Genomic DNA, 25,874 nt, shown 5'->3' on the forward strand with positions numbered 1-25,874 from the left:
TTTACCACCTGGTCCAACTTAAGCAACTGAAGGCCCAAATTAAGCAAGCGGTTTCCTAATTCGGACTATTTACACATTTATAAATTTTAAATTATACGTATTTGTGCTAAGTGTTTATTCAAAATATAACACCATCTGATGAAAGTGTCCAACATGTAACTTTTTGTACAGTACATTTTGTTTCAATTAGATGCATAATAAAGGCTTGGAGTATCAAAATAAAAAAGTGTTCCAACAGGCAACTTTTCCCTTCACCTCATTAGTTCCCGCACCACCTCCACCTGTCTCCTTACAGTTTCACCAATAATATCATCACAACAAAACAAGCACACGCTTCATAGTCTACACGGAAAGAAGTCACAACAAAAACGTCACTCTCATATTTCCACAGGAACAAATATAATTTGTTTATTTCTATTATACCTGGCCACGTCCGCTTCGTTTACCAAAACGCCACTGTCTACAGACATTTTACACTCCCACTGAAGATAGACGCTGACTGTGGATATTGTATTACAGACACAGCCCCTTTGACCGTTCAGAGATGTCACTAAACCCGCTCAAAGATGTAAACAACCATGCATGAGCAGCGCCTATTAGGCGGAGGGGATCCTACAGCCGATCAGTTCCAGTCATTCCATCAGGAAAGAGGTACATTCCTCGCGTTGTCTGTAGCTCAACCGTGCCTAGACGGCCAATACCACGGTTCGATCGCGTCCGCATTGTTACTTTGTGCCAGGGAGGGCTCTCAACAAGAGAAGTGTCAAGGCATCTCGGAGTGAACCAAAGCGATGTTGTTCGGACATGGAGGAGACACAGAGAGACACGAACTGTCTACGACATGCCTCGCTAAGGCCACCAGAGGGCTACTACTGAGGTGGATGACCGCTCCCTTCGGATTATGGCTCGGAGGAACCCTGACAGCAACGCCATCGTGTTGAGTAACGCTTTTCATGCAGCCACAGGACATCGTATTACGACTCAAATTGTACGCAACAGGCTGCATGATGCACAATTTCTCTCCTAACGTCCATGGCGAGTTCCATCTTTGCAACCACGATACCATGCAACGCGGTACAAATTGGCCCAATAACATGTTCAATGGACCGCTCAGTATTGGCACCACGTTCTCTTCACCGATGAGTGTCGCATATGCCTTCAACCACACAGTCGTCGGAAACGTTTTTGGAGGCAACCCGGTCAGGCTGAACGTCTTAGATACACTGTCCAGTGAGTGCAGCAAGGTGGAGTTTCCCTGCTGTTTTGGGGTGCCATTATGTGGGGCCGACGTACACCTCTGGTGGTCATGGAAGGCGCCGTAACGGCTGTACGATACCATCCTCGGACTGACAGGCATTCGTCTTCGTGGAGGACAATTCGCATCCCCAACGTGCACATCATGTGAATGACTTCCTTCAGGATAACGACACCGCTTGACTGGAGTGGCCAGCATGTTCTCCAGACATGAACCCTATCGAACATGCCTGGGATATATTGAAAAGGGCTGTTTATGGATGACGTGACCCACCAACTACTCTGAGGGACGTACGCCGAATCGCCGTTGAGGAGTGGGACAAACTGGACCAACAGTGACTTGATGAACTTGTGGATAGTATGCCATGACGAATACAGGCATGCATCAATGCAAGAAAACGTGCTAATGGGTATTAGAGATACCGACTTCTGTAATTGACATTTGAAGCTTTTAAAAAGCAAATGTAACTAACACAGAACTTTTTAAAAGGTCATTTAATATATTGTGTATGAATGTTTGAGTTAGATTTATTTAAGAAACAGTAACACGTTTACTCATTTATATGGGGTGGCGAATGTGATTGTACACTATTCTACGTAATTAAATTTGGGAGTTTTCCATTTTAAGTTACAAGTACAGATCATAATGACCACCCACCTAATAATCGGTATGTCCACTTTTTGCACGAACGACAGCGGCGAAGCGTCGTGGCATAGATGCAATGAGGCCTTGGTAGGTCGATGGAGGGATTTGGCACCACATCTGCACACACAAGTCACCTGATTCCCGTAAACTCCTGGGAGGGGCATCAACGAGCTCTGACGCCACGTTCAATCACGTCCCAGATGCGGTCGATCTGGTTCAGGTCTGGTGTGTTGGAGGCCTACACATTATTTGGAACTCGCCACTGTGTTCCTCGAACCACTTCATCACACTCCTGACATTGTGGCATGGTGCATTATCTTGTTGACAAATGCCACTGCCGTCGGGAAACATAATCGTCATGAAGGGGTGTACGTGGTTTGCAACCAGTGTACGATACTCCTTGGCCGCGATTGCGCCTTGCACGAGCTCCATTGGACCCATGGATGCCCATTGAATGTTCCCCAGAGCATGTGGAGCCGCCGTCAGTTTGTCTCCGTCCCGCAGTACAGATGTGAAGGAGCTGTTGCGCTGGAAGACGACGGATTCTCGCCTTCCCATCGGCATGGGGAAGAAGGTATCGGGATTCATCAGACCATGCAACGCTCCGCCACTCCGCCAACGTCCAGTGCCGGTGGTCAGCTGCCCTTTTCAGTCGTAGTTGTCGATGTCGTCGTGCTAGATTGCCACAAGCATGGTCGTCCGCTGCGGAGGCCGATCGTTAAGATTGTTTTGGTGCACTGTATGTTCAGACACACTCGTACTCTGCCCAGCATTAAAGTCTGATACTAGTTCCGCAGTAGTTCGCCGACTATCCTGTTTTACAAGTCTGCCCAGCCTATGACGTCCGACATTAGTAATGATGGGTGGCCGCCCAACCCAACGACGTCTGGACGTGGTTTCACCTTTGTTTCACAGCGTGTTGACGACACTCACCACAGCACTCGTCGAACAACCGACATGTCCTTGCAGTTTCCGAAATGCTCGTGCCGAGGCTTCGGGCCATCATAGTATGCCACCGGTGAAACTCAGATAGGTCTACACACGGACAACACCCTCGCTGATACTACACTGTTGTTGTTGTTGTTGTTGTGGTCTTCAGTCCTGAGTCTGGTTTGATACAGCTCTCCATGCTACTCTATCCTGTGCAAGCTTCTTCATCTCCCAGTACCTACTGCAACCTACATCCTTCTGAATCTGCTTAGTGTATTAATTTATTGGTCCCCCTCTACGATTTTTACCCTCCACGCTGCCCTCCAATGCTAAATTTGTGATCCCTTGTGCCTCAAAACATGTCCTCCCAACCGATCCCTTCTTCTAGTCAAGATGTGCCACAAACTTCTCTTCTCCCCAATCCTATTCAATACCTCCTCATTAGTTACGTGATCTACCCACCTTACCTTCAGCATTCTTCTGTAGCACCACATTTCGAAAGCTTCTATTCTCTTCTTGTCCAAACTGGTTAACGTCCATGTTTCACTTCCATACATGGCTACACTCCATACAAATACTTTCAGAAACGACTTCCTGGCACTTAAATCTATACTCGATGTTAACAAATTTCTCTTCTTCAGAAACTATTTCCTTGCCATTGCCAGTCTACATTTATATCCTCTCGACATCGACCATCATCAGTTATTTTACTCCCTAAATAGCAAAACTCATATACTACTTTAAGTGTCTCATTTCCTAATCTAATCCCCTCAGCATCACCCGATTTAATTTGACTACATTCCATTATCCTCGTTTTGCTTTTGTTGATGTTCATCTTATATCCTCCTTTCAAGACACTGTCCATTCCGTTCAACTGCTCTTCCAAGTCCTTTGCTGTCTCTGACAGAATTACAATGTCATCGGCGAACCTCAAAGTTTTTACTTCTTCTCCATGAATTTTAATACCTACTCCGAATTTTTCTTTTGTTTCCTTTACTGCTTGCTCAATATACAGATTGAATAACATCGGGGAGAGGCTACAACCCTGTCTCACTCCTTTCCCAACCACTGCTTCTCTTTCATGCCCCTCGACTCCTATAACTGCCATCTGGTTTCTGTACAAATTGTAAATAGCCTTTCGCTCCTTGTATTTGACCCCTGCCACCTTCAGAATTTGAAAGAGAGTATTCCAGTTAACGTTGTCAAAAGCTTTCTCTAAGTCTACAAATGCTAGAAACGTAGGTTTGCCTTTTCTTAATCTTTCTTCTAAGATAAGTCGTAAGGTTAGTATTGCCTCACGTGTTCCAACATTTCTGCGGAATCCAAACTGATCTTCCCCGAGGTCCGCTTCTACTAGTTTTTCCATTCGTCTGTAAAGAATTCGCGTTAGCATTTTGCAGCTGTGACTTATTAAACTGATTGTTCGGTAATTTTCACATCTGTCAACACCTGCTTACTTTGGGATTGGAATTATTATGTTCTTCTTGAAGTCTGTGGGTATTTCGCCTGTCTCATACATCTTGCTCACCAGATGGTAGAGTTTTGTCATGACTGGCTCTCCCAAGGCCATCAGTAGTTCTAATGGAATGTTGTCTACTCCCGGGGCCTTGTTTCGACTCAGGTCTTTCAGTGGATACTACACTACTGGCCATTAAAATTGCTACACCACGAAGATGTGCTACAGACGCGAAATTTAACCGACAGGAATAAGATGCTGTGACATGCAAATGATTAGCTTTTCAGAGCATTCACATAAGGTTGGCACCGATGGCGACACCTACAACGTGCTGACATGAGCGAAGTTCAAAATGGTTCAAATGGCTCTCAGCACTATGGGACTTAACTACTGTGGTCATCAGTCCCCTAGAACTTAGAACTACTTAAACCTAACTAACCTAAGGACATCACACACATCCATGCCCGAGGCAGGATTCGAACCTGCGACCGTAGCAGTCGCGCGGTTCCGGACTGCGCGCCTAGAACCGCTAGACCACCGCGGCCGGCCATGAGCGAAGTGTCCAACCGATAACTCATACAGAAACAGCAGTTGATCGGCGTTGCCTGGTGAAACGTTGTTGTGATGCCTCGTGTAAGGAGGAGAAATGTGTACCATCATGTTTCCGACTTTGATAAAGGTCGGATCGTAGCCATTGCTGCTCGCTTTGGTCGAGATCCAATGATTGTTAGCAGAATATGGAATCGGTGGGTTCAAGAGGGTAATACGTAACGCCGTGCTGGATCCCAACGGCCTCGTATCACTAGCAGTCGAGATGACAGGCATCTTATCCCCATGGCTGTAACGGATCGTGCAGACACGTCTTGATCGCTGAGTCAACAGATGGGGACGTTTGCAAGACAACAACCATCTGCACAAACAGTTCGACGACGTTTGCAGCAGCATGGACTATCAGCTCGGAGACCATGGCTGCAGTTAACCTTGACGCTACATCACAGACAGGAGCGCCTGCGATGGAGTACTCAACGACGAACCTGGGTGCACGAATGGCAAAATGTCATTTTTTCGGATAAATCCAGGTTCTGTTTACAGGATCATGATGGTCCCATCCGTGTTTGGCGACATCGCGGTGAACGCACATTGGAAGCGTGTATTCGTCATCGAAATGGCTCTGAGCACTATGGGACTTAAAATCTATGGTCATCAGTCCCCTAGAACGTAGAACTACTTAAACCTAACTAACCTAAGGACATCACACAACACCCAGTCATCACGAGGCAGAGAAGTATTCCTCATCGCCATACTGGCGTATCACCCGGCGTGATGGTATGGGGTGCTATTGGTTACACGTCTCGGTCACCTCTTGTTCGCGTTGAACAGTGGACGTTACATTTCAGATGTGTTACGACCCGTGGCTCTACGATTCATTCGATCCCTGCGAAACCCTACATTTCAGCAGGATAATGCACGACTGCATGTTGCAGGCCCTTTACGGGCCTTTCTGGATAGAGAAAACGGTCGACTGCTGCCCTGGCCACCACATTCTCCAGATCTCTCACTAATTGGAAGCACCCATCGTGCGCGTGTATCACTAGAAGTCATTCCTCGCCAGGTGACGTTGCCATCGCCTGAACGGGTTTATATTGATAACAGGTAGGTGGTCCTAAAATTCTGTGTGATCTAAGTACATTTGATGTGTCTGAGGTACTCCTTAGGTGGCATGCTGCTTTTGAAGTTCATCAGCAGACGCCTTCACATCATAGAAAGTGCGACACAGAGCTTCCAACTCTCCATGAAGCTCGTAAGTGTGCGTCGTAGTAAGAGATGTCGAAAAAACTAAATGCAAGAATGCCTATCTAAAAACTTGTACAGAAAAACTGCTCGTTTGTCTCAGTATTGAAAGATAACCCTTATGTCTCAATCACGAAGGATCAAGTACTCACGGCTTCTGAAATACACTACGAAAACACCACCTGCACCCCAGAGGGCCTGCTACTTCTACAACCCATGAGGATTGACGACTGACTCCCTAGTTTCACGAGCTCCCAATAGCCACGAAATTATTTAAAATTTAGACGTTCCATCAGCCAGAAACAGTAGCAAAGTGTATGGATTTTCATTGTTCTTTTCCTCATCCAGCTTACAGCGCTTCTGTGAGGTGCGGTTTCCTGATATGACTTTTAAAAGTTCCTCTGCAGTGGAAAACACTGGCCATCACCTATATCTGTACCTCACAAGTGAATTTTATGGCATTTGGCGGATGGTACATTCTGTACGCGAATGGCGCGTCGGAAAAACGATTGTCAGCAAACCTCCGAATTAGCTCTAATTTCTCGGATTTCTCGTTGTGATCATTTCGCGCGACGTATGTGAGAGGAAGTTATACGGTGCACTGCCCTTCGCGGAACGTACGCTCTCGGAATTTTAGTAGTAAACCTCTCCGTGATACACAGCATCTATCTTTTAGCGTCTGCCACTGGAATTCGTCCCGTGACGAAACGCGTCGCTCTTCGTTGAACCTTGCCTGCCTCTCCTATTATTCCAACCGAGTAAGGGCACAGACTGATGAGCAATACTCAAGAATCAGACGAACAAGTGTTTTGTAAGCCATTTCTTTCGTGGATGAATTGCATTTGTTTAAATTCCTTCTATGGTTTTCAGCCTGGCATCTGTTTTCCCCCTGATTTGTTTTATGTTCAAATGGTTCAAATGGCACTGACCACAATGGGACTTAACATCTGAGGTCATCAGTCCCCTAGAACTTAGAACTACTTAAACCTAACTAACCTAAGGACATCACACACATCCATGCCCGAGGCAGGATTCGAACCTGCGACCACAGCGGTCGTGCGGTTCCAGACTGAAGCGCCTAGAACCGCTCGGCCACAGCGGCCGGCGCTTGTTTGATGTGCTCATTCCACTGTAGGCAACTCTGCATGTTTACTCCCAGATATGTTATTGTAGTTACTGTTTCCAGCGGTTTGTCACCAGTAATGCAATTGTTTAGTAGTGGACTTCTTCGCCTATTTATGTCCAATATGTTACATTTACACGTATCTACGTTCAGGGTTAACTGACTGCAGAATTCAACGACGCTCTGCAGATCTCCGTGCAGTTGGCTGCAGTCTTCTGGCATTGATGTGTTCTGATGGACAACCGCATCACCTGCGAACAGTCTCATGGAGGTTCCCACGTTATCCATTAGATCTTATATAAATATTATAAACAGTAACGGGATATCACACCTCCTTGGCGAACACCTGATATTAACTCAATATTTGTCGATTTTGTTTGGTTAAGAGCGACTTCTTGAGCTCTATCTGCAAGGAAGTCCTGGATCCATTTATGGATCTGATTCGATGATAGATAAGCTCGTTTGTTTTTTACTAAACTACTGTGCGAAACTGCATCAAACGCATTCCTAAATGCAAGGAACACAGCATCAGTCTGACTGTCGATCACTGCAGCACCCTGCATCTCATGGACGAACAAAGGGAGTTGAGTTTCTTTACATCTCTATTTACAAAATCCGGGTTTATCTTTTATAGAAAAGATGTTCGTTCTCCTGAAAATCGTAACACTTGACCATAAAACATGCTCCGCATTTCTACAATAGCCTGACGTCAGCGACATAGGCCTCTGGCTATGTGCATCTGTCCTATGAACCTTCTTTGAAACAGGAATGACATGCGCATTTTTTATACAGTCGCTATTTACTCTTCATTGCTCCATCGAAATAGATAAACTGCTGTTACAAGAAGGTGTGACACGTGATCCATATGCCAGTTCACTATTAACTGATTATAGTTACTGTTTTACTCTGCGATCACTTGTCTCAATATCTGGCATTTCGAAATTCGTGCAATGTCTTACGACAATTGAAGGGAGGTACCATCATGGAGAAATCACTCGACCTTGAGCCGATGTCATATGCCCGGTCCTCTACCAATTTAGGAGGATTAGGGGGAAACCAGAAATTCAATTCCAAGGTGATAAAAGCTCCTAACCCGCACAAACTGACCCTGTTGTAGACAATAGCTGTGGGAAGAGCACACAGATTCGTTTCGGAAATTACACGTCGCAATATTTACCGGATATGCTTCACATGGTAGCTGCAGGGGCAACAGCCTGAATGACTGATCTGGCCTTGTAACAATAACCAAAACGGCCTTGCTGTGCTGGTGCCGGGAACGGCTGAAAGCAAGGGGAAACTACAGCCGTAATTTTTCCCGAGGGCATGCAGCTTTACTGTATAGTTAAATGATGATGGCGTCCTCTTGGGTAAAATATTCCGGAGGTAAAATAGTCCCCCATTCGTATCTCCGGGCGGAGACTACTCAGGAGGACGTCGTTATCAGGAGAAAGAAAACGGGCGTTCTACGGATCGGAGCGTGGAATGTCAGATCCCTTAATAGGGCAGGTAGGTTAGAAAATTTAAAAACGGAAATGGACAGGTTTAAGTTAGATATAGTGGGAATTAGTGAAGTTCGGTGGCAGGAGGAGCAAGACTTCTGGTCAGGTGAATACAGGGTTATCAATACAAAAACAAATAGGGGTAATGCAGGAGTAGGCCAAATAATGAATAAAAAAATAGGAATGCGGGTAAGCTACTACAAACAGCATAGTGAACGCATTATTGTGGCCAAGGTAGATACCAAGCCCACGCCTACCACAGTTGTACAAGTTTATATGCCAACTAGCTCTGCAGATGGCGAAGAGATTGATGGAATGTATGACGAGATAAAAGAAATTATTCAGATAGTGAAGGGAGACGAAAATTTAATAGTCGTGGGTGACTGGAAATCGATAGCAGGAAAAAGAAGAGAAGGAAACGTAGTAGGTGAATATGGTTTGGGGGTAAGGAATGAAAGAGGAAGCTTCCTGCTAGAATTTTGCACAGAGCATAACTTAATCATAACAATTGCTTCAAAAATCATGAAAGAAGGTTGTATACATGGAAGAAGCCTAGAGATACTGGAAGGTTTCAGATAGATTATATAATGGTAAGACAGAGATTTTGGAACCAGGTTTTAAATTGTAAGACATTTCCAGGGGCAGATGTGGACTCTGACCACAATCTATTGGTTATGAACTGTAGATTCAAACTGAAGAAACTGCAAAAAAGAAGGAATTTAAGGAGATGGCACCTGGATAAACTGACTAAATCAGAGGTTGCAGAGAGTTTCAGGGAGAGCATTAGGGAACGATTGACAAGAATGGGGGAAAGAAATACAGTAGAAGAAGAATGGGTAGCTTTAGAGATGAAATAGTGAAGGCAGCAGAGGATCAAGTACGTAAAAAGACGAGGGCTAATAGAAATCCTTGGGTAACAGAAGAGATATTGAATTTAATTGATGAAAGGAGAAAATACAAAAATGCAGTAAATGAAGAAGGCAAAAAGGAATACAAACTTCTCAAAAATGAGATCGACAGGAAGTGCAAAATGGCTAAGCAGGGATGGCTAGAGGGCATATGTAAGGATGTAGAGGTTTATATCACTAGGGGTAAGATAGATACTGCCTACAGGAAAATTAAAGAGACCTTTGGAGAAAAGAGAACTACTTGCACGAATATCAAGAGCTCAGATGGAAACCCAGTTCTAAGCAAAGAAGGGAAAGCAGAAAAGTGGAAGGACTATTTAGAGGGTCTATACAAGGGCGATGTTCTTGAGGACAATATTATGGAAATGGAAGACGATGTACATGAAGATGAAATGGGAGATATGATACTGCGTGAAGAGTTTGACAGAGCACTGAAAGACCTACGTCGAAACAAAGCCCGGGGCGTAGACAACATCCCATTAAAACTACTGATATACTGATAGTCTTGGGACGGCCAGCCCTGACAAAACTCTACCATCTGGTGAGCAAGATGTAAGAAACAGGATAAATACCCTCAGACTTCAAGAAGAATATAATAATTCCAGTCCCGAAGAAAGCGGCTGTTGACAGATGTGAAAATTACCGAATTATCAGTTTAATAAGCCACGGCTGCAAAATAGTAACACGAATTCTTTACAGACGAATGGAAAAACTGGTAGAAGCCGACCTCGGGGATGATCAGTTTGGATTCCGTAGAAATGTTGGAACACGTGAGGCACTACTGACCCTACGACTTATCTTAGAAAATAGATTAAGGAAATGCAAAGCTACGTTTCTAGCAAGTGTGTACTTAGAGAATGATTTTGACAATGTTGACTGGAATACTCTCTTTCAAATTCTGAAGGTGGCAGGGGTAAAATACAGGGAGCGAAAGGCTATTTACAATTTGTACAGAAACCAGATGGCAGTTATAAGACTCGAGGGGCTTGAAAGGGAATCAGTGGTTGGGAAGGGAGGTAGACAGGGATGTCGTCTATCCCCGACGTTTTCAATCTGTATATTGAGCAAGCAGTTAAGGAAACAGAAGAACGGAATAGGATTTAAAATCCATGGAGAAGAAATAAAAAACTTTGAGATCCGCCGATGACATTGTAATTCTGTCATAGACAGCAAAGGACCTGGAAGAGCAGCTGAACGGAATGGATAGTGTCTTGAAAGGAAGATATAAGATGAACTACAAGAAAATCAAAACGAGGATAGTGGAATGTAGTCGAATTAAAGCGGGTGATGTTAATGGAATTAGATTAGGAAATGTGACGCTTAAAGTAGTAAATGAGTTTTGCTATTTGGGGAGCAATATAACTGATGATGGTCGAAGTAGAGATGATGTAAAATGTAGACTGGCAATGGCAAGGAAAGCGTTTCTGAAGACGAGAAATTTGTTAACATCGAGTATAGATTTAAGTGTCCGGAAGTCGTTTCTAAAAGTATTTGCATGGAGTGTAGCCACGTATGGATGTGAAACGTGGGCGATAGGTTAGACAAGAATAGAATAGAAGCTTTCGAAATGTGGTGCTATAGGAGAATGCTTAAGATTATATGGGTAGATAACAGAACTATTGAGGAAGTATTGAATATAATTGGGGAGAAGAGGAGTTTGTGGCACAACTTGACTAGAAGAAGGGATCGGTTAGTAGGACATGTTCTGAGGCATCAAGGGCTCATCGATTTAGTCTCGGAGGGCAGCACGGAGGGTAAAAATCGTAGAGGGAGACCAAGAGATGAATACACTAAACAGATTCAGAAGGATGTAGGTAGCAGTAGGTACTGAGATGTGAAGGAGTTTGCACAGGATAGAGTAGCATGGAGAGCTGCATCAAGCCAGTCTCTGGACTGAAGACCACAACAACAACAGTCTCTTCTATGTAACAGTCCTCATCCTTATGCAACTGATAACCATTGTGACATGATTTTAATTTAGTGTACCCCATTACAGCCGTAACAAATAATTAGTAGGCCTATGCACTTTATACCATTGTAGGACTAATAACAGTAAGATTTATTAATAATGGATTCTAGTAGAAGAAGCATTTCTGGTTTTTACATACACACCCAGTTACGAAATGCAGAAACGCTGTTTTTCTGCGGAGTTGAGCGAGCGAGCTCGGCCTATCTTCGTGACGTATGCGCCGCGGCCTGTCTCTCTCGTAGGCCTCGGACGAGGAGTTGGTGAAGTCACAGCATCGATTTCCACTTTCCCCCACTACACTACTGAGCGTGAAATATACACTCCTGGAAATTGAAACAAGAACACCGTGAATTCATTGTCCCAGGAAGGGGAAACTTTATTGACACATTCCTGGGGTCAGATACATCACATGATCACACTGACAGAACCACAGGCACATAGACACAGGCAACAGAGCATGCACAATGTCGGCACTAGTACAGTGTATATCCACCTTTCGCAGCAATGCAGGCTGTTATTCTCCCATGGAGACGATCGTAGAGATGCTGGATGTAGTCCTGTGGAACGGCTTGCCATGCCATTTCCACCTGGCGCCTCAGTTGGACCAGCGTTCGTGCTGGACGTGCAGACCGCGTGAGACGACGCTTCATCCAGTCCCAAACATGCTCAATGGGGGACAGATCCGGAGATCTTGCTGGCCACGGTAGTTGACTTACACCTTCTAGAGCACGTTGGGTGGCACGGGATACATGCGGACGTGCATTGTCCTATTGGAACAGCAAGTTCCCTTGCCGGTCTAGGAATGGTAGAACGATGGGTTCGATGACGGTTTGGATGTACCGTGCACTATTCAGTGTCCCCTCGACGATCACCAGTGGTGTACGGCCAGTGTAGGAGATCGCTCCCCACACCATGATGCCGGGTGTTGGCCCTGTGTGCCTCGGTCGTATGCAGTCCTGATTGTGGCGCTCACCTGCACGGCGCCAAACACGCATACGACCATCATTGGCACCAAGGCAGAAGCGACTCTCATCGCTGAAGACGACACGTCTCCATTCGTCCCTCCATTCACGCCTGTCGCGACACCACTGGAGGCGGGCTGCACGATGTTGGGGCGTGAGCGGAAGACGGCCTAACGGTGTGCAGGACCGTAGCCCAGCTTCATGGAGACGGTTGCGAATGGTCCTCGCCGATACCCCAGGAGCAACAGTGTCCCTAATTTGCTGGGAAGTGGCGGTGCGGTCCCCTACGGCACTGCGTAGGATCCTACGGTCTTGGCGTGCATCCGTGCGTCGCTGCGGTCCGGTCCCAGGTCGACGGGCACGTGCACCTTCCGCCGACCACTGGCGACAACATCGATGTACTGTGGAGACTTCACGCCCCACGTGTTGAGCAATTCGGCCGTACGTCCACCCGGCCTCCCGCATGCCCACTATACGCCCTCGCTCAAAGTCCGTCAACTGCACATACGGTTCACGTCCACGCTGTCGCGGCATGCTATCAGTGTTAAAGACTGCGATGGAGCTCCGTATGCCACGGCAAACTGGCTGACACTGACGGCGGCGGTGCACAAATGCTACGCAGCTAGCGCCATTCGACGGCCAACACCGCGGTTCCTGGTGTGTCCGCTGTGCCGTGCGTGTGATCATTGCTTGTACAGCCCTCTCGCAGTGTCCGGAGCAAGTATGGTGGGTCTGACACACCGGTGTCAATGTGTTCTTTTTTCCATTTCCAGGAGTGTAGAATCTGGCATCTCAGATTCTTACCTCGTGGAGAGGAACGTGGCCAATGAGATGCAAAATCATTTTTACGTCACAAGCAGAAATTAGGAGCCGCTATATTTTGCGGGGATAAACTTCGTATTTGTTTGATTTTCTTTATCATATAGTACGTGTTGTTAATATAACTGTTTCAGAGCATCAGAAAATTGAAGAGCTCTCGAGACCGCGTAGCTTTAACCTCGATTTGCTTTAATAAAATTGCTGGAAACTTCATATCGGCAAGTAAAGGCTACCCATATTTGATGTTTTTAGTGCTTGCTATAACTTGTGTGCTATGAAAGAAATCGTTTCAGTGTTTCGACTCAGTGATAATCTTCCAAAAGCGCATAGCTTTGGTACAACTTTTCGTAGTTAAATATCAAATAACGACATTTTCAGCTACAGTCTTTAGACTGTGTACACCACGTATGCCGGCACGAATGTGGTGTTGAAGCTATAGAACAGTTGAGGGGCGTCTTGAGCAACGAAGAGAAAGATAACCGATTTGCGTCTTCTCGTTCCTTTCTTTTTCACTTTTCGTTTTCTAAAAGATTTTAGATCTTTCTTATTAATTTAATAGAAGTGCTGTGTGCAATAGCTGATGTTATTTGTTAGGAATTCTCAGTGCAGAGGCCATCGACTGGAATGGTTCCCCTCTGGGCAGAAATCTCAACATGACTGCCACACTAAGTCGGAAAGTAGGTTTTTGCTACTATGAAACTTTCTGAAAAATATATGTACCTATCTCTCGCTTTTGTGTAGTGCCTCATGTTTGCAACTTACCGGTAAATATATTTTTCAGTGATTGTGAGCAACTTAGAAAAAGTTCCCTCTTCCATTCAACTGAAATTACGAAACATGACTTGATCTTGAAATCTATGTGACGAAGTCTGTTACTTCAGAGTGGTGGTAGTCAATGTGACATCGACCATGTTAGACATCGTACTTTAACTACATTCGGTTTAAAACGGAAAATGGGATGAAGAGCTAATTGTGTTAAAGAACAACTTCGCCTAGAGTATATCTCAGACCGTTGTACAGCATTGTGTAGTGCTCCTCTACCAGCAATTCGCCGTTTAAGACATCGAGGAGTCCAGAATCTTCTTCGCGTTTTTCTCCCCTTTTCTCCGACAATTGCTAACACATGATTTATGCTCCAGATGCAGCCGAGAACTGCTCTTGGAAAGCGCTTAGATCGCAAATCACGGTGAGGATACAGTTCTGTGAGATGTAGCAGCTCGTTTCAAAGCGTACACTAGCCACGACGGATACATCTGGCGTGCTTCGCGATGAGAAACACGGAACGTGTGATGACGGCTTCAGAGGGCTCTGCATACATGTTGGTGTGTTCGCATGCCAGGTCTGATGTTGATCTCTACTCACTCGCTCGTTCGTTTTAGGAGTATCATGCATAAATATAGACAAATTATTAGTTTAGGCACGCGACTGTGTGTTGGGAAGGTGGTTGACTCTGCGGTAACTCGGAGCCGGACAGGCACATTTCTACGAAATCCGTAACTTTTGTTAGGCGCTACAACTACTGTCAAAGGCATGTCTTGCAATGGTTTTGTTCAGACTTTAAAATACAAGGAACACGTTGCAATTGTTGGCATTTTCTGAAAATATTCCGTCTTTCGCCCCCTTTCATAATTTATAGTTTCATGACTTGCTTATGTCAAAATTTTATTGCTCCCAATGTCATATATTGAACACATGTCGCTGCTTGGGAGAAGAATACAATGCAACTCTTTTGTTTTATTTCTCTTGACATCAGCTGCCGCTTTCTTGTGCTGTACCAGATCCTGATTACCTTTCTGCGTAATATGGAAGCGTGTGTGTGCATTTCGCACGGTCCGGGGTAGATCAGTAGCAATACTAACTTCCCAATTTACGCTACAACATCCCAGTTTGAGCTCCATAGATATTTAGTAAATCAGTATGCTGCGATCGTAAGCTTCCCCGGTACTTTTGTTTCACCCGATTGGCTAACCGAGTTGCGCCAATCCCTCACTCTGAAAAAAAAAATACCTTCTTAGCGGATTCTCAGATGCTGGTGTTTAGAGACGCTGTTCTTACAAGTTCCGATTTATAAATATGGCTGTAGCCCTGGAACATGGTTTTAGAGTAAGTTGGTATGCTTTGTGTGAATGAGGGTGTTATTAGCTATGAAAGTTCAGCACTTTCATGTTGATTTAATAAACAATTACGGTTTTTTAATAACATTCGCGTTTGGACACCAACAGCTTCGCATGTAACTTAAGATTCTGTGCTCATCAGTGTTCGTCAATGGTACCTACTCATGTGGTCGTATCGTGAACCTAGTCATAAGCTCAACGATAATGAAATTTCACAGAGGAATTTGACTTAGTGTCTTGCCGAGCGATAGCTCCTCATGTTATGGCTTTGCAACTTTGAGTTCTGTTTATTATTTCTTTTTCCATCAGCTTCAGTGAGCTTTGCCATTATAACTCAGATTCAGCCAGCCAATTCTATTCCTGATGCAGTATAGTTGGTAGAATCACGTCCATCCTTCGTGTGGTACTGGGCGCCACTTGGCGCCAAACTTGTGTGTTACGATTAATAATTCGTCTCGCCAAGGGTAGCTCGTTTCTATGAACATAATGAGTACCAAAATCACCAATATAAGTTTCTTCTAACGATTTTTACTGGATGCAGCGTGATTTGCTCCTGCAGTTCTGTCATGTTTTCTATATTTATTCATAGTCTTTAACCTAGCTGCATGGTATCAATTATCCTGAGCAGAATGAATTCTCACGTGCATGACAATATTTCACTTGATCAGGTTTTTTCAGAAACGTTACATCATTAGCAGGTGTGTTAGACATGGAGTTTTCTTACCCCGCTACCTCCGTCTGCATGATCGATTTTGAGACAATCCAGTGGTATCTTTTCTTCTTCAGTTTTAAGCATCTTATTCCAAATTTCTTGTGAAATCTGTTTTCGCTGATCTATTTAATCAATTTAATAAGTATCTTTTTCATGTGTAAAAGGACCATAGTAAACTAAGATTTATCTCTGACATTAAGATCATTTTATTTGTGCCGAATTGGAATTTTATGTAATAAATAATTGGGTATACGGGAGCTAATCTCCAGTTTGATTCACCCCATGATAAGCCCCCACATTGCAAAAGCGTCCGAGAGATACACTAAAATCCGGTATGTCTAAATAATCCCAACAGAATTTCTTAGCACCGTATGGCCATACAAGACTATAAGCATTTCCGCTGAGCACCTTCATATGAGCATCAAGTATACTAGGGATTAATCTTTTATTCTACAGAAATTCAGTACGACCCTTGAGCATACAGTGAAAAGATCTTATGGATTTCAATAAGAAAATTTACAAGTCAGAGCTCTTACTACAACTGTCTAGATTACTTCAGCAATTGAACAAAAGAAATACATTTAATATGATGAAGGAGGAACTCTCTAAAAGGTGGTAGCGAACGATTTAGTGAAGAAAAAGCCCAACGGTAACGATCCCCTAGTTAATTTAAACGAGTAAAAGTAGACAGGGATCATTTTCTTGCTTCACCACCGTTAGTAGTAAAGGTTTGCAAAGAAAAATGATTCTTTTATGTACTGACGACCCTGTCAGCATTCAGTGTCATGGTACTTCCGTTTTTCGCAGTCATACCATAACAAAGGATGTCTCAAACCTATTGGATCAAATTGAAACAGATAGTATTAGATCCACAACCGACTGTATCTAGATAGGGAATCAATGGTTGGAAATGCATATTTATTGTGTTATGAGCATACACGGCGTAAACCGCATAACGATAACTTAGCTCATAGTAATTGTTCAAAGTGACGACCGCCAGTCTCAATGCATACATGACAACGGCGCATGAACTTCTGCCACACTCTCTCAAAGATGCTGGTGTTTGTTTTACCAGGAGACAGGCAGCTTGGACGCTATCAAGCAAGTCTTCATCCTGTACTACGAGCGTTTGACACACCAACGTCTTGACGTAACTCCAGAGGAAGACCGTCAGAAGTGTGAGATCCAGCGATCGCAATGGCCATGGGACAGGACCACCCCTTTGAATCCTATGATCAGGGCAGGTATTGTTGAGGTGCTCGTGGACGTTAACATGGAAGTGGACTGGTGCACCGTTGTGTTGAAACCACATCCTTTCGCTCATTACAAGAGGTACAGTCTCCAAGAACTGTAGCACCACATCTCGCAGAAACACCAGGTAATGCCAGGTAACGTAGACCAGTCACACGGGGGGATAGCTAATAAGGTCCTGTTAGATGATCTTGGACAATACCCACCCACATGTGTACAGAGAATCGCCACCAATGTGCGTGGCTTGGGGATTGCCCTCACTCCGGGCATGGCTGTTGCCGCTGTTGAAAACACCATACGAGCGAATGAGGCCTCAAACGCTTACAACACAAATTCTACGAAGTTCGGCATTACAGCAATGCGATGGATAATTCATTGACAGAAGTTAATGTGGTGCTTAAAATTCGTTGGTCCCAATGCTTGCACACATTCTTTATGATAGGGTACCATTACTCGCCGGACTGTATCCTTCGAGTGTACGTTTCACGGGGAAGTTCGCGGGGACCTGTTGCTGGGTGATCGGCCATAAGATCCATCACCATCTCCTGTCTTGTGTTCGGACATAGCGTTGGCGGTAACCTTGACTAGCTCTCTGTTGCGTGAGCTACCCTGTCTCTTGTAAGTTGGTATCCACAAACTTCTTCCGTTTAGGATGACGCCTGTTGGGAAAGCGTTCTCTGTACGTTAGTGCTGCTTTACGGGCACTACGTCCTGACGCACCGGACATTAAATGCATGTCTTCCAACTCTCGTGACGAATGAAGTCCCATCTCTGACTACGCGTCCTGCACTGTACACGGTAGCATACCTCACCATGGACACATCAAAGGCTGTCTAATGCAGTGAACAACTGACGACGGGGCTAGTGATGAGCGTGGAGCGCCGGTTAATGCGCCTGTGCGATGCATGCGGTCGTCCCATGACGCACATGCTGTGAGCGAAGTTGTGTACGGTACGTCTATTTGAAGTTCTGGGATGTACACTGTCTGTCACCAACTGACTGTTTCAGTATACCACAGACAACCTGCTTCTTTGCGAGAGTGCGGCAGAACTGCATGTGACGTTGCGTTCCAAAACACGCATTGAGACTGGCGGTCGTCACTATGAAGTGTACACTGTAAATGCCAAAACACAATAAATATGCATTTCCGATCATTGATTCCTTTTCTCAATATAATCGGTTGTGGACCCACTATCACCTGTTTCAATTTGACCCAAAAGATTTGAAATGCCTATACATGAACAAAGTGTACATGTATAAATACGTCCTCCCTTTTGGGGGAGTCATGCAGTTCTGTTTGCACATTAACTGTATTGCATTGATATACGACGTCGTTCTGGTTTTTGTGCCTTTCGTGGGGAGTTTGATTAATTTGTGTGTCGATTATATGTGAATGCTGGTTGTAGATAGGAATTTGTCACTAAACGGAGAGTATGGTATTTTCTTGGTCAAACAGTGCATTATGCCCTACAAATGGCATAACAATCTGCTTGTGAACTAACAGTTTAGTCAATATTAATTGTGCGCATGAAGAAGTGGCTGAGCAGGACTCGTTTGTCGTCATGAGTGAGAGAGAAGTTGTTCCAGTAAGTGACACAATATGACCTGTTGCCAAGCTGGTGGCCGACGGAGAAAGCGACGTCCACCCCACATGTCTGTCCAACCCACATCCAGCACCAGACGATTAGGAGGCAGCTCTTGTCGTACAAACCGGTAACCAAAGCAGGTAGAGGGCGTGGTCGAAATCCTCCACTCGGACTGAACGACGTCTCGCTGAACCGAGATGCTTACATGCACTTTTGACTTCAGCGCTTTCCAGCCATTAATAATTTCAGGTGCAGGAAACGAATATAGATAAGCAGAATTCAAGTTCTGGGAATACTGAAAAGAAGCTAGTTTTGCAGAAAACTGGTGTAGACGAGCAGTGTGCTAAATTGGAGGCAATTATAGCCGAGAGCAGAGGCAGGCAGAAGATACTAGAAGAGAAGTAACTCAGGTTAACACAGGCTTAGAATAAGTCAATCATTGGAAGGGCGAAATCAATGAAAACGCGACAGACAAGTCACAAAATCAGTCCACGATAACCGAGCTACTTGAGACCTGAGTGACAGCGTTGAAAACGAACTAGTGACCCACACAGACGCAATTGCTCTGACAGAAGTGCGAGAAGTCCTCTTGGACATAAACAAGGAGCAAACATAAACTTTACAGATTGTTTCCCAACAAGTGTCGCGGTATGATCAGATCATAAAACAATGAGTCAGGGAGGTACGTAAGGTCACAGAGTGACTAGGTGTCCTAACGATAGTCGTACGACAATTGTCACTCAGGAATCAGGTGGGACTCGCATCGAACTTGCCCTGTTGAAGAGAGGAGGAGGAGATTAGTGTTTAACGTCCCGTCGACAACGAGGTCATTAGAGACGGAGCGCAAGCTCGGGTGAGGGAAGGATGGGGAAGGAAATCGGCCATGTCCTTGCAAAGGAACCATCCCGGCATTTGCCTGAAGCGATTTAGGGAAATCACGGAAAACCTAAGTCAGGATGTTGAAGAGACCACAGCCGACAAAGTGTAGTCTTTGCTACAGTTTAAACGGAACCAAAATTAAATATATCACAGGAATATAGGAGTATTAAATGAATTCCATTGGATAGCAGAGCATTGTGAGGCAACGCCGGAGAAGGTGGTAGATGTAAGCTATGAGCATGTCGAAAAGTGTAAAAGAAGGAGAGATGATTCGGAGTAATTACAGGAATTATAGAAGAAATTATCTCAACTCTGTGATTGACCAGCGTGCAAAAAGGCAAATGAAATTGAGTTAGATATTGAGTTTGAGGAGGAGGAAGACAAGAAATATTTTGTTTCAATAGAAAAGTATAGACTCTTCCAAGATACCGCCACTTATCTGTATCCACGCATGTCGACTGATCAGTCTGAAACTGCATTACCATTTCCATGGAGCCCATCACTCAAAATGAATTTTGTGTGTGGCCACCTTATAGATGAATCGGCTGTGCATATTTGAATGCACGACTGTAGAACTTATTGTGAGTTTAGGACTGCATTCCTAGAAGAACGCTGGTCCTAAGGCATGCAGGACCAAGTTCAGTTTAATATTTTGATGATGGAAGCATCAGTGATTCAGGTCATCAAAATCACATTCTCTATTTCAAAGAGATGCTGAAAAACAGTCAATACTTGAATGCACCTTATGATCAACATGAGTTAATTAGGATTAGTTTGACTAAGCCCGCTAAGCAAGTACGTAGAGAAGTAGTCATTGCAGTTATGAAAGGTATAAGATCATTTTAATCTTTACTTGAAGAACTAGGTCATGAATGTGGCAATGAAGTACACACCGTGCAGCAGTAGAGCAACCATTCCATAATCGAACATCATTTTTCTGGGTGAAGAGATTGGCAACCATGACAACATCTGTGGCAGTGCGGTTCCCGATTGAGTCAGGACTCGCGGAGAGGTTGTAGGTCACAGCGAAATAGATTTAATAATTGGCAAGTCTTTGAGAGAGCAGGACAGACACGAAATTAAAAATCTCCAGTGAGAATTGTAAAACTGACCCCAGGCACAATGTGTCAAAAGAGGGGGGAACTATCGATGCTGTGTCGGGACCGTACAATAACATTCCTGATAAAGTGGAACCCCAATGACTGTATATTGAATTGGAGGACGTAAATATGTCACTCTTAAAGGCGAGGGATTGCTACTCATAGGTGGCTACCCATTTCTGGATGTAAATGTTAATGGTAAGGCTGTATAGTGCAGTGTAGTGGTATATCTTGGACACTGGAAGTCAACTTTCAGGGATAACAGAAATATATTTAAGGCACATTAGCAAGAAAATTCATGACTTATGTTATCTCTGCTGAAGACAGAGGTCAGAAGTTCTGTAAGCAGAAGAAGTGCGGAAGTTAAGAAACAAGTAAAAATTAATTTTTCTGTGTCAGTTCCTACCAGTGTAGTCTTCTTAGTTGTTCCAATCTTATCCATTAATGTGATTCTGGGCCTGGATTTTGTCAGTCAATCCAGATGATTCTAAAGTTGAACACAGGGCCTATCGAAGCAAAAGTGGGAGGAAGTGGCATGCAACTAACATTTTATGACTGATTGGACGAGCAAGTGAGAAAGGAGATGGTTCAGTAGAATTTGTGATCAGTGTAAAGGTGGAACAATTGAAACTACAATCAGAGTAGTGCTAGGGTGGATGTGGTGATTGACGATAAACTCAGTCATACGGTTTCAATCGGTTTTTGGTATGTTAAACTCACGCTGAAAAATATTAATAAAATCACATTGACTATTGAAGAAATACAAATTTCTCTGCAGTAAAGTCTTCAATGTGTATTGTGACCTATTCCGGATGTGGAGAAAATTACATCTTACCGTTATAGAGATGGAAACACTACATACGAGAAATTCGCAAGGAGTGCAGCATGTGTCTAGCACCTATAAATTCGAGGAGTGACCAATAAAATGATAGTCTGGACAAGTGATGACCGAGCCTCTTTCATAATAATAATTTAAGTACAGTAATAACTGAACATAAGTACTGATTCCTTGCTATGACGTGGATGCAGGTTGATCCTTTCTTAGCTTAATGAGAGTGGTTTCTAACGGAGTAGTATCTCGTTCAGTGCGTGAGGATTTTCTGTGTGGGATTTGGATTTTTGGTATTGACACTGAAGACGTGCTATGTTCTCGTTAGGTTTATCGTTGGTGAAAGAGACAATATCATGCCATCTTTGAGGGAGAGTGACCGAAGCCATCACAAAGAAATCTGCTAAATGACTAGCTGCGAATGAAGCAGAGCGAGAGAAAATTTTCCAGTTGAGTTACCAAACACGGAGGTTGTTCTGTGATTTGTGAAGGTAGAGAACTGTTTCTTTTTAATGTTTGAATTTCCAGACGAGAAGCTTGCACTATTCCTACGCGAGGAAATGAATTGTAGGAACGGAGCGTTATACGAGGGTTGAAACTTTAATAGTGGCAACTATTTATTTACAGCTCGTACAAAATAGATACGTGTTTCAAAGTTTACCTGACCTTCAAAGTAGTCACCAGTATTGGGTATAACCCGTTGTCAGCAATGTGGATGTCGTAGGCTACTCTTAGCAGTGCCAGTTGCGTTGACAGTTCGAGCGGCGCGGTCTATTTCCAGACGAATTTGTAGCAGTTCTGAAGCGAATGGCGTGAAGTGTTTCCTTCAGTTTAGAAATCGAGTTGAACTGACTAGGGCTTAAGACATGGGAATGCAGTAGGTGGTATAGCATCAATCAAACAAATCAGCAACAGCTTGCGCTGTACGTGCTTGAGCATTCTCCTGCAAAATGATGGTCAGATCCCGCAGAAAGTGTCCTCACTTCTGTCTCTAAGCTGGTCATAGGTTGTGTTCCAAAAATGAGCAGCGTAAAGACAGAACTGATGACACATCGTTTTGCAGGTTAATGATCAAGCACGTACAGTGCAAGCCGTTACTGATTTGTTTGACTGATAGGGCTGCTAAGTGCTATACCACCTACTGCACTCCCCTGACTTAAGCCCTCATAAGTTCAATTCTATTTCTAAAGTGGAGGAAACACTTCACGGCATTCGCTTCAGAACTGCTACAAATTCATCGGGCAATAGCCGGCCAGGGTGGCCGAGCGGTTCTAGGAGCTTCAGTCTCGAACCGCGCGATCTCTATGGTCGCAGGTTCGAATCCTGCCTCGGGCATAGATGTGTGTGATGTCCTTAGGTTATTTAGGTTTAAGTAGTTCTAAGTTCTAGGGGACTGACGACCTCAGGTGTTAAGTCCCATAGTGCTCAGAGCCATTTGAACCATCGGGCAATAGACCGCGCCGCTCGAACTGTCAACACAACTGGCACTGCTAAGAGTAGCCTTCCACATCGCTGGCAGCGGGTTATACACAATACTGGTGAGTACGTTGAAGGTCAGTAAAACTTTGAAACACGTATCTATTTTGTACGTGCTGTAAATAAATAGTTACCACTATCAAAGTTCCAAGTTAGTCTTTTTAATATAGGAGTGAGACTGCCAATACGCAGTGCTTGGCCAGCCAAGATGCCAGAGCCCAAGGATGTAGCGGTAAATCCACAATGCAAGCGAAACAGAGGAGAGTGGGGAAGAGACAGGATCATCGTTAATGATAAGGGAAAATTCTGTAAAGGAGCAAGTAAATGAATGGCCAAAAGTGTGAGAAAGGTATGGCAAGACTCTCGTTTTTCTTTATCTGTGTTTCAGATTTGGAGTGGTGGCAGGAGGGTGGCTGATTCTACGAGAGGACTCAGACGACGGTGCGTTTAGGGAGTTATTGTCTGATGCAGAGACCATCGAAATGTTTACACTTAGTTTAAATATAAGACCAGCATAGAAGTTGAAATATGATGAGGAAGAGGAGATCTTGTAACGTTGCGAAATAAGTATGGGGGTTGTGAATGCAGTGTCGTACACCGCTACCATCTCTGCAAGTGAAACATTTAAACAGGCTGCTGCGAGCCACCGCTAGAGAAGGCTCACCAGAAGCCACCAAGTGGCGCTGCATATGCTACCAGAAGACGCTGAATTCGAACCATCTCTCTGCTTACGGTTGTGACTGGTCCGCGTGTCCTTTTAAGATGCTAAACTCAGAGGTGCGCATTAAGATTATCATTAGATTAGGCTCGGATCACACCGAATCTATAAGTTATTCAATTATTAAATCACTTCATAAGAAAGGTGACAAGACGGGCTTAAACAATTAAGTTTGCTTACTGTCTTTTTTCAGAATATTCGGAAAAGTAACATACTCTACGGTAGACGTGAGGCAGCGGCCTTGCCACAGTGGCTACACCGGTACCCGTAAGATCACCGAAGTTAAGCGCTGTCGGGCGTGGCCGGCACTTGGATGGGTGACCATCCAGACAGCCATGCGCTGTTGCCATTTTTCGGGGTGCACTTAGCCTCGTGATGCCAATTGAGGAGCTAGTCGACCGATTAGTAGTGGCTCCGGTGAAAGTAAACCATCATAACGATCGGGAGAGCGGTGTGCTGACCACACGCCCCTCGTATCCACATCTTCAACTGAGGATGACACGGCGGACGGATGGTTCCGATGGGCCACTTTTGCTCTGAAGACGGAGTGCTACAGTAGATGTACACGTAAGTGTAAACAATTTACTTTTCATTTAACAGTTTGGATTCCACAAAGGTTGCTCGGCTGAGAATGCTATTTATACATGCACTCATCAAATGGTGCAAAATAGTGAACTACGGTAAAAGACTGGCAAGAACTCAGTCAGGGCTCGGTATCTTTCTCGTTTCAAACAGCCGCGACTGCTTTTCAATATCGTGATGTTTTTTTCTACGTTATCAGAAGTATCCCGAGACCCCTATGTAAAGTGGAATTGAGCGCTAGATGTCACCAGACGTGGACCCGACAGTACAAAAGGAGTTGGGGGGCACTGCGTCGTCATTATAGAAGTAATAACAGCAGACTGGATCGGCCAGGCTCAGTGTCTTCGAACGTGGACTATGCACTGCGTGCCACTCGAGTCATAAATCCATCAGGGACATTTCAGGCCTTCTAAAGCTGCCCAAGCTGACCGCTGGTGATGTGACTGTGAGGGGGAAAACGCGAAGTGACGACGACAAGTAAACCAACTCCAGCCAGAACTCATGTACTGACGGGCGGGTACCGTCGAGTGTTGCGTACGTGGTTGTAGAAATCGCATGAAATCAGCGGAAGGAATAACTCGTGAGCTACAAAGTGCTACCATCAGTCCATATAGCACTATGACTTTACATAAGGAGTTAAAAAGTATGGCGTGTAATGGTCCAGCAGCACCTTGCAAGCCACTCGTAAACCACAGAATTTCTGTAGTCAGTGTTAACCGACGCTTGAGGTGGTGTAGACAATGTCACCACTAGACTTTGGATGACAGAAAAAGCGCTTTGGCAATCCCATGAAAGCGCCTGCCGGGAGAACGTATCCTAGCATCATGTGTGGTGCTCAATAGTGAAGTACGAGGGAAGTGGTGATACAGTGTAGGAATGTTTTTCTTGATTACTTAGTGATCCCGTTGTAGCGCTCAAAACGCTACATGAAGAAGGATATGAATGCATTTCACAGAAATGTGTACTGAGTACAGTAGAGAAATACTTCGGAGATGATGACTGTATCAACATGACTATACACCCCACCATAAAAAATTGAAATGGCTCTGATCACTACGGGACTTAACTTCTGAGGTCATCAGTCCCCTAGGACTTAGAACTACTTAAACCTAACTAACCTAAGGACATCACACACATCCATGCCCGAGGCAGAATTCGAACCTGCGACCGTAGCGGACGCGCGGTTCCAGACTGTAGCGCCTAGAACCGCTCGCCACTCGGCCGGCCCCCACCATAAGACACCATGGGTGAGACAATGGTTTGTGGACAA

The 25,874-nt window shown here is 44.6% G+C and overlaps 1 pseudogene; it reads left to right on the top strand.

Moving 5' to 3' along the window:
• The first annotated feature begins 24,253 nt into the window (after positions 1-24,253).
• Positions 24,254-24,371, top strand: LOC124556803 (annotated as a pseudogene).
• Positions 24,372-25,874: the final 1,503 nt, after the last annotated feature.

Source organism: Schistocerca americana, chromosome 1, assembly GCF_021461395.2.
Source record: "Schistocerca americana isolate TAMUIC-IGC-003095 chromosome 1, iqSchAmer2.1, whole genome shotgun sequence".
NCBI lineage: Eukaryota > Metazoa > Arthropoda > Insecta > Orthoptera > Acrididae > Schistocerca > Schistocerca americana.